Genomic DNA, 10,729 nt, shown 5'->3' with positions numbered 1-10,729 from the left:
CATCGAAAAAATACCCTAAAAAAATCCCAGCATCCTGCAACATTGCCACCCTTTACCTGTTGCACCTTGACTAATGAACCGGAACGGGGGAAGAGGAGAGAGAGAGAGAGGGTGGGAGAGGAGAGTAAAAAAAGGGGAAAGGGAAAGGTATAGCAACATTTTTTCCCTTTTCCACCTAATTTCCCTCGGTGAGTAAGTGCAGTGAAGCGAGTGAAGCGCTAATGAATATCCGATTACGTGTTTTAGAAAGAAGAGGAAGAGGAGGAGGTGGAGGAGTAGGAGGTAGAAAAGAAGGTGTCGTGTCCTCGTTTGTATACAAGTTTCCTTCCTGTTAATGCCACCAGGTGTGTGTGTGTGTGTGTGTGTGTGTGTGTTGCCTTGTCCTTCTCTAGTTATCTGTTTTGTTTATCCCTTTACATGTATGTTTATTTGTAAGTAGGCATGTGTAATAGTAGTAGTAGTAGTAGTAGTAGTAGTAGTAGTAGTAATAGTAATAGTAGTCTTTGTTTTGTACGTAACTGGGCGTGTTTCAGAGAGAGAGAGAGAGAGAGAGAGAGAGAGAGAGAGAGAGAGAGAGAGAGAGAGAGAGAGAGAGAGAGAGAGAGAGAGAGCTCCCCAACGGGTATTCACTCCGAAGGTGTTGCAGGGACAGAAATAGGCGGGGCGAGTCTGCCGAAGGTGAGGAAGAAAAGAGAGAGAGAGAGAGAGAGAAAAAAAAAAAAAGAGGGACAAAAAGAGAATTGAGATGCAACCATTCATCTGGATAAGTCACCACTGAGACTCCCCTTCCCCTCCCCTTCCCCTCCCTTTTCTCTCCCTTCCCCCTTTCCTTCCCGTATTTCTATCCTTTTATTTTCCCCTTCGTCCATTCCTTTCTCTTCCTTCTCATGTGTCATCCCTATTCCTTCTTTCTTCCTGCCCATCATTCCTATTCCTGCCTTCTTCCCTTCCCTTCCCTTCCCATCTTACTTCTATTATTTTCTCCTCCCTTTATCCATACCTCTATTTCTTCTTCTTTCTATTCCCATCACACATTTCTTCCTTCCTCCTCCCGTTTATCCAAATCTTCCTTTCTTTTTTCATTTTATCATTCATTGTCAGTTACACTATTTCTCTGCCTTCTTTGGCACTTCCCTTTTCTTCCTTCACTCCCTTTTCCTCTTTTCCTTTTCTTCAGTTCCTTTCCCTTCATCCTTTCCTCTTCATTATCTTTTTCTCTTTCTCCTTCCTCCAAATTTTCTTTTTTATTCCTCTTTTATTATCTTGTTTAGTTACTTCCCTCCTTCTGTCTGTTATTCCTTTCTTTTCTGTTACTTGTTCCCTTTTTTTTTTCCTTCTATGTGGTGCCTTAAAATCACTCAATATCTATCATTCAAAATTTTCTTTTTTCTTTTCTTTTCTTCCGTATCACTCCCTTTTCGTTGTCCTTTTTTTCCATACATTCCTGCTATCCCCTTTTTCCTTCCTTCTTCAGTTTCTTTCTTTTTTTCTTCGTATCATCTTTTTCTCTATCTCTTCGTTTTCTTTTCCTTCTTCTCTTGTCTTGTCTCTTGCTTTCTTTATTCTTCTTGCTTGTTTGTCAGTTCTTTCTTCTCTTTTCTTCTTTCTTCCCCTCTTCTCACGTGTCTTTTATCGTACATGTTTTGTGTTTTTCTCACCTCTCTCTCTCTCTTTCTTTGTTCCATTCTTTCGTAACTTTTGCTTCCTTTCTCTCAGTTTTCAATCACTTGTCCTCCTTCACTCATTCGGTTTATCCTCTTCCATCTCATACTCTTCCTTCTTCTTTCATCTTTTGCTACTTCATTTAACTACCTTTTCATCCCCCTCCCACCTTCTTTTTGCCATTCCTTCACTTACGTCCTTTATTCATATTCACCTTCCTATCCTCTCTTTTCTACCTTTCCTTCACCTTCCCTCTCCTACTTCTCAATTCTTTCTCATTTCCCCTCTCTTATCCTCGCCTACTTCCTCATATTCTTTACACACATTCACCTCCCTATCCTCTCCCTTCTCTTACCTTTCCTTCACCTCTTTTACGCCATTCCACTCTCTTCTCCCCTCTCCTGTCCTTCCTTCGCCTTCTATACTACGCCTTCCAGCTCCTCTTTCCTTCTCTTACCCTTCTTTCATTTTTTTCCTTTTCTAGCTGGAACGGATGGACGAAAGAGACGGGAAAGAAATAGAAAAGTAATAATAGACCTTTAATGAATCTTATATCACACTCATACGACGAAGATGTAAAGGAAAGAAGAAAAAAATTGTGGAAAAACTAAAGTAATGATTTTTTTTCCCTTTTCCTGTAATGCCACATCGTACATATGCAGGGACGGGCACAAGCAGGGGATGAGAGAGGGGAAAAAAATAATAGTAAACATATGATGAACCCAAAGTCGCTCCCATATAAACCGCTAGGGCATAAAAGGAGAGAGAGAAAAAAAATACATGTGAAAAATAGAAGTTTTTCCTCCCCTTATTATCGATATATATGTATGATGAATTCAGTCTCTCTCATATGAGCCACTGAGGTATAAGAGGAAAGAAAAATATATAGAAAAAAAACTACATAAAATACTCTCCCTCTCCTTACCCTCTTTTTTCTTCTTTTTCTTTTTCTATGTCAGTATGTCACTCCTCCCCTCCCCCCCACCTTTTTTTTTTCTTCGTGCTTCACCATACGTCACTTCTTTCAGCCATCAAAGTGCAGGAGGAGGGAAAAGTGGCGAATGAAATACACGTTCAATGCTTCCTCCTAATGGTGCAAACTGGCGGTGTGTCACGTTAGAGGGCCGCTGGGTTCGCCGGGCGCCTGAGGGAGTGAGCTACAGACGGCCAACGCTGTACTTTGCGTGCCGTATTTCAGTTTAATGAGACATCTGCTTCTTAAATTAACTCAGCTTCCCAACGTAATTGCCGGCCATTCCTCACCTGCACGGCGCTCTCTCTCTCTCTCTCTCTCTCTCTCTCTCTCTCTCTCTCTCTCTCTCTCTCTCTCTCTCTCTCTCTCTCTTGAACTAACCTCGAGTCACCTGGACTCATATGGACTCGCGTAGACTCATCTAGACTCACCTGTAATCACCTGGACTTATCAAGGCTCACCTAATTAAGATGATCGTCCACTAGAGAAGATTCTGATGACGCTCGTTTTTTTTGGTATTTGATGCGATTTTTGTTATATTTTATTTATGTATTTTTTGTTGTGGAGGAGGCACTAAGTATGACTCGCTCTTCTCTTCTTTTATTCTCTCAGTCTTTTCATGTCATATTTTTTTTATAACTGACGCGTTTCCTAATGTAGCCAGTGACGCAAGTGGCGGTAATGCCGCAGAAGGAACAGAAGGAGGAGGAGGAAAAGAGGAGGAGGAGGAGGAGGAGGAGGAGGAGGAGGAGGAGGAGGGGACAGCATTATCGGATTACTGATCTTCTGTACATATTTCATGTCATGCACTTGTTCATGTGTGTGTGTGTGTGTGTGTGTGTGTGTGTGTGTGTGTGTGTGTTGTTAGTGGTAGTGATCGTGGTGGTTGCAGTAGTGATTCAAGAGATGAGCGTGATGGTAATAGTTGTGGTAGTGATAGAGATGCAGAAGTAGTGGTATTAGTGGTGGTGGATGAGACAATGGAGGAGGAAGTATAAGACTTAATAGCAGAATGGATAAAGAAAAGAAATTGAAATCGAAGAAAACAGATGTTTAAGATTCATCAACATCAAGTACTTATCTGTGTAGAGAAAGTAAAGGAGCAGATGTAAAGGAAGCGGAGAAAAGGAACACAGGAACATGCATCGTTCTCTACTCTTCTCTCCAGTATTCTTTAAGGCTTTCTTCCCTTATTAGCACAATTCTCAGAGGCCACAAATATGACTAGTCAGGTTTTCAGACTTTTTTTCATTGCTAGCGCAGAACGCTTAAAACATTACAAGAATCATTAAGAACTCCTGAAGACCTTCCAAAGCTTACTGAAGACTTGTTAACAGTGGTCTAGATAAGAAGACGAAACGTTTCAAAACACAGAGTTAATGAACGTATTTCCAAACATTTCGGCGTCTTATTTATACTTTCAACAAGCACTAGAGGTAGTTATTACGGTTTTCAAGACTGTTTCCACGATTCTAGTGATAGTATAACAAGACCTCTGCACTATTAATAAGGAAAAACACCCATGAGAACCCGACTAATCATCTGTGTGACCTTGGAATATACTCGTAGTCCTGAGGAAAGAACAGACTAGAGGAAATTAGAGTTTTCAAGGTTGTTACCATGATTCTATGATAGTATAACAAGACCTCTGCACTATAAACGAAGAAAAATACCCATGAGAACCCGATTAATCATCTGCGTGGCCTTTGGAAAACACTCCTTATGAGAGAAAACAAAGCGTTCAAGAATAAGATGCTAACACTCACTAGGAGGCGGGGAAGGAGAGATGGAGAGGGAGGGGGTATGAAAGATTTAAGTACCTGTGCGGGGCGCCCTTGCCTTACGTACCCTCCTCCCCATCCCCACCTGTCGCCGGTCACGGGTCAGAGCGTTAATGAGCTGCTCGCCTCATTTAACTCGCAGCATGTCGAGGGCGCGACGGCGAGGCGGGGCGGGGCGGGTCTGGGTGGGGCGGGGGTCTGGCGGGACACCGTCATGCGTGAACTGCAATTAGCCACAGTGAGGACCCGACGCTGGAATTAACTGCAGCAGAAACTACCTCTCCTACTCCTCCTCCTCCTGACAAAGGGTCGGACGTAGGGCCTTTTGATGTGGCTTGTTCCTCCTCCTCCTCCTCCTCCTCCTCCTCCTCCTCCTCGGTGTGTTAAATCCCAGACGTCAGCCCAGACGCGTTCCCTTCGGCAGGTATTAAGGAGAGACCGGCACGTGGGTGTTATTGAGCCTACCTGAAGGAAGCGCGGAAGGTGTAACTGTCTCGTGAAGGGGATCTACGTGACGAAGGGGGTGAGGTGTTAGATTGGTGCTGTTGTTGTCCTTGGTGGTAGTGGTGGTGGTAGTGTTTTTGTTGTTGTTGTTGTGTTGTTGTTGTTGTTGTAAGTTCTTTCTGTAACTTCTCTATGCATTCTCCAACTCCCGTCATGCCTTGCCGCCCAATCCATGCTCCACCTCTCTCGCCTTCCTTTCTTTACTTATCCACCCTCTCCGCCTCCACCACTCCTCCCTTCCTCTTTTCTTCCTCCCTCCCAGCTTATCCCTACGCCGCCCTGACTAAGCCTCATGCTCGCTCCCTTAAGTAACACCTCCCTGTCTCTCTCATCTCACCGCTACACACACACACACACACACACACACACACACACACACACACAGACACACACACGGTCATTAAAACGTGTTAGGCAAAAAAAACTACTGTATCTTTTCGCCGTGTGTGTGTGTGTGTGTGTGTGTGTGTGTGTGTGTGTGTGTGTGTGTGTGTGTGTGTGTGTGTGTTTGTGTGTGTGTGTGTGTTCATCTCTGTTTTGGATTTTTTTCATCATTTGCAGCACTGAATGAAGCAGTGTTGTCTGTCTGCATGTCTGTCTTTTTTCCCCTGTCCGTCTGTCTGGCTGGCTGTTTGTCTGTCCTGGTTTACATGTGGAGGGAATGACAGGAAAAAATACGTCAGAAAATAAAGTCATTCAACTCTCTCTCTCTCTCTCTCTCTCTCTCTCTCTCTCTCTCTCTCTCTCTCTCTCTCTCTCTCTCTCTCTCTCTCTCTCTCTCTCTCTCTCTCTCTCTCTCTCTCTCTCTCTCTCTCTCTCTCTCTCTCTCTCTCTCTCTCTCTAAGCCATAATAAGTCCACAAGAGGAGATCATGAGTACCTTTATCACCCGACCACTGGTTTATTAAGGGCGAGTGAGGGGCGTGAATGTTCCTCGTGGCTAGATCGATAGAGAGAGACAAGACGAGTACTGAGACCCGTGGGTGTTGTGAGATACATAGGTAATGAGGGTGAGACTGCCGAGGTGAACTTGGCAATATGTTAACTTTGTGCATTCTTTATTACATGTATTAACTAGAACAAATGGTGCCTTTACTCTTACTGTTGTTGTTGGTGTTGGTACTACTACTACTACTACTACTACTACTACTATACCTCCACAACTAACTAACATCCATTACTATTACTACTACCGCTACTACTATACTTATACTTCTGCACCACCACCACCACCACCACCAGAACCGCCACCACAATTAACCACAATCACCCACCATTATCATCACCACTACCAGCACAGCCTCTAGCATCACAAACCTTTACCTACCTACATACACCCCCTATCCTACCCTTCCCCTACCCCTTCCTACCCTTACTACCCACCCCACCTTCCCCCGCCCCGCCTCGATCCTCCGCGCCCCTCCAGCTCCGTAGGACGTTAATAGCAGGATGGGGCGTGTCGTGTGAACAGGGCGGTGCTGCGGGCGCTTCATTCATAACCGGAGCCGACGGAACCAGCACCCATACACACACACACACACACACACACACACACACACACACACACACACACACACACACACACACACACACACACATACATATTATTGGGATGTCCTCGCTCTCATTACCTGCCTCCTGAGCACCTCGTATGTTTTGCAAAGGTGCCACTTATAGTCATTATATCACCTGAGTCTCCTCCTTCCATTAACACCTTGAAAAACACCTGGTAGGAGAGAGAGAGATTGAGAGAGAGAGAGAGAGAGAGAGAGAGAGAGAGAGAGAGAGAGAGAGAGAGAGAGAGAGAGAGAGAGAGAGAGAGATTAAACGCAGCTTATGGCTAAACTACTCGGTCTTCTCAGGAGTGACGCGAGCGAAATCTGAGAGAGAGAGAGAGAGAGAGAGAGAGAGAGAGAGAGAGAGAGAGAGAGAGAGAGACCAACAACATAAACAAATAAAACCGTTATGCTCGAAGCTAACATAACATGACAAATTTCACCAAAACACACACGTAAGATTACACAAACACGAATCTTCCTCCTTTAGTCAGTCTCTAAATGCTGAACGGCGAAAAATTCCTGTAGGCGGTAAGACCAATTAGCGGGGTCATTAACAAGCAGGAGGAGAAGGAGGAGGAGGAGGAAGAGGGGGATTGGCGTGTGTAGAAAGAGACTGACTGAAGGCCACGGGATCGGTGCGGATGGGGGAAGGCAGAGGAGGAGGAGGAGGAGGAAAAAGGGAAGGAAAAGGAGGCTGGAGGGAGGGAGTAAGGAAGTTATAAGGGTGTGTGGAGGGAGAGAGGGAGCGGTACGCTAATCCCCCTATGCTGACTGACGGCTCAATCACTTACAAGATGGAAGGGAAGATAAGGTACTTTTTTTTTTCTCTCTCTCTCTCTCTTCCTCTCTTTTTTTACCCATGACAAGATGACCGCGGCAATTAGGAGAGTAGCGGGGAATGTGCATGCCGGCAACACGAACAGGCTAGATCAGATTAATCAAGGGCAGAATTAAAAAAAAAAAAAAAAAAAAAAAAAGAAAAACTGCCTATGAAATTCAAGAACATTTTTTTTTTATGTACGTATGAGTGAAAAATGAATAGAAATAAATAAATAAAGGGCCACTAAAGGATATCACACTTTCTTAAGAGGAGAGTCCAAAGGGAAAGTTACAGCGTGGAGTGTCTTGAAATATTAAATGTAGTACTGAACGTGGAGATAAACTAAGGAAACTCCGGAGATTATTGAACAAACGTGCTAATTTGCGGGTGAAATTGTTGAATATTATTTTTATGATGGGAGCAAGCAGTATCAGAGAGAGAGAGAGAGAGAGAGAGAGAGAGAGAGAGAGAGAGAGAGAGAGAGAGAGAGAGAGAGAGAGAAAGTATATAGTAAACAGACAAAACAGACCTTGTGGCTCAAATTATAGTCATCGTAGGATCAATTCAGTGAGAGAGACAGAGAGAGAGAGAGAGAGAGAGAGAGAGAGAGAGAGAGAGAGAGAGAGAGAGAGAGAGAGAAACCTGCTCTGCGACGCGTCTAAGCCTCCCAAGAAGTTATTTAAATAGGATCAGCTCGTTAAAAGAATAAGAATCCAATTTAAGGGATGACCAGCCACCCATAAGTGACCTTAAAGTGTGTGTGTGTGTGTGTGTGTGTGTGTGTGTGTGTGTGGCTGGTTCTTTGAGTGAGTTTAGCTGTCGTCCTTCAATAAATTTCACTAAAGTAGTTGGGCATTCACCACTTATCAATTTTAAGCGTGTGTGTCCCTGATCTGTTTTCACTTGCAGTTGTTTGTACTAAGGCAAGACTGAGGAACGTTTGCGTGTACGTAAGGAGAAGTAAATCGATAAGTTGAGAGAAGGAAATGCAAGGAATATTGGGATGGCTATGAGAAAGATTTTTGTTCAATTTGTGTTCTTTTTTTTCTTCTCTTTTTCTTTACTTTCTTATTTTTTTACTTTTCTCTTTTGTATTTTTCTTTTTCTTCTTTACTAATATCTGGTTATTGGAGCAGTTATTGTTAAGTTCGTTTTCTTTTCTTTCGTTTCTTTCTTTTTTTTTTCCAAGGAATTATTATTGTTTATGAGCAAAAATGTTTTCTTACACTCCAGGTGACATCAATCCAAAGCGATAAATTAGGAAAAAAAAAATAAGAAAACTCTTTATTCACATTCTATCAAAATCATACCATAAACAACAATAAATAGTGTGAATAACGCTATAATTTCTAAACTTGAAAATTGAAAAAGTGTACAAAAGGAATAGAAAAAATAAGGAAGAAGAAACTCTCCTCACATTTTCTTCATTTCCCTCCTTCGCTTACGTTAATCGAAGGTGATCCCGCATGGAAGAAGGTGCCACTTGTATCAGGGGCGGCGGCTCACACCTGGCGCGTCTCCACCCAGAGTCGTGGAGTACGCGGAGGGAGGGAGGGAGAAGGGAGGGAGTGAGGGAAGGGAGGGAAGGAAGCCTTGCACTACTCTTATATACTTAGGTTGTATATGTTACGTATTGCCTTTTCCTCCTCCTCCTCCTCCTCTTTTGTGTTCTACAGTCCACACACACACACACACACACACACACACACACACACACACACACACACACTCAGCCGCTTCGTCACTCCATAAGGTTTCGGGTGTAGTTGAGCGTTCCCGTCTTATCTGTATAATTTTACTCCCACATAGCTCAGGTTCTTAGGAGAGAAAATGCTTAATTTCTTTCCTCTCCACGAATGAAATTACGAAGATTTTTTTTTCTTCCTTTCGGTAAAGATGAATATAGTGACTGGTAATGTATCTGTGCTTAAAGGAAAGAAACAATTATGAAAAAATTAAATAAATAAATGGTGGAATCACTTAACATAAGAGTCTTTTAATGCTCTGTTTTAAATTATTGATATACGAGTACGAGCCTTTTTTGTCATTCATAGTTATTTTTTGATATAGTACTGAGTTACTTAAACCTAAAATCTGACTGTGTAACTGTGAGAGATAATAAGAGCCCTGACTTAAAAAATGAAATGTAGCTGAGAAATAGTGAATTCCCTCTCATCTGAAAAGAAAGAGAAATTAGAATTCTATACATATTATGCATTAGAAAGAACTTTAAGTCCCCTGTACATTTTCGACCTTTCTGCTCTTTGTTTCCATTCGTATTTACATTTTTATATGTGCCTCTCTACAGAAATTATATATATATATATATATATATATATATATATATATATATATATATATATATATATATATATATATATATATATATATATATATATATATATATATATATATATATATATATATATATATATATATATATATATATATATATATATATATATATATATATTATAGGTAACAACACTGATACTAGATACTTTCTTATTTTTTTATTTATTTATTTATTTATTTTTTTTTTTTTACCTCTCTTTTTCTTGTATTGTTTTGTTCCATCGCTTCTCTGGCAAGGCGGCGTTGAGTCACACGGGTTTTAGCGGCGAGGTGTCCTGGGCGGGGCGGCGCGAGGTGAGGGGAGCGGCAGGGCTTCACTACCTTGCCTTCTGATTAGTGGTGCTGTCAGGTGCGGCGGATGACACCTGAGAATTTTGTTGCAATTAGGAGAGAAGCATCGTGGTCGTCCCTCTCTCCTCCTCCTCCTCCTCCTCCTCCTCCTCCTCCTCCTCCTCCTCCTCCTCCTCCTCCTCCTTCATGTCTCCACTAGGTGCCACTTTCGTTAACACTCTGCACTCAAGACGCCTCCGGTAAAGAAAAAAAATATTGAAAAAAGTTTGTAAAATAGTTTCTAGATCTTCATTTTGTTTTTATCTTCAAGTTTGGAAAGTCGTGCTTGTAAGGGATAAGATTTCCAGCCTGTGGTTCTTTGCGTAGACTTAATCTGTGTTCGTGTTTGGGTTTATGTATTCGTTATGTGGATTTTTTTTTTTTTTTTGCTTTTTGCTTTTTTTTTCTGTTAATCTTTCTGATGTATCATGTTTTGTTTTCAGGTGCGTTGAGGAGGCGTTGAGACGAACATGGTGAAAGATTTTTGGTATGTGTTTTTATTCTTTTCGACTAATATTCTTTATTTTCCTTCCTTCCTTCCTTCCTTCCTTCCTTCCTTCCTTCCTTCCTTCCTTATTTATTTACCTACCTATTAACTCACACTCGTTTACTTACTAAATAACTACCAAATAACGTAATATGTGTGTGTGTGTGTGTGTGTGTGTGTGTGTGTGTGTGTGTGTGTGTGTGTGTGTGTGTGTGTGTGTGTGTGTGTGTGTGTGTGTGTCCGCGCGCAGTACTCATAT

Source organism: Scylla paramamosain, chromosome 27 (assembly GCF_035594125.1).
Source record: "Scylla paramamosain isolate STU-SP2022 chromosome 27, ASM3559412v1, whole genome shotgun sequence".
NCBI lineage: Eukaryota > Metazoa > Arthropoda > Malacostraca > Decapoda > Portunidae > Scylla > Scylla paramamosain.
This window is presented reverse-complemented; position numbering follows the sequence as displayed.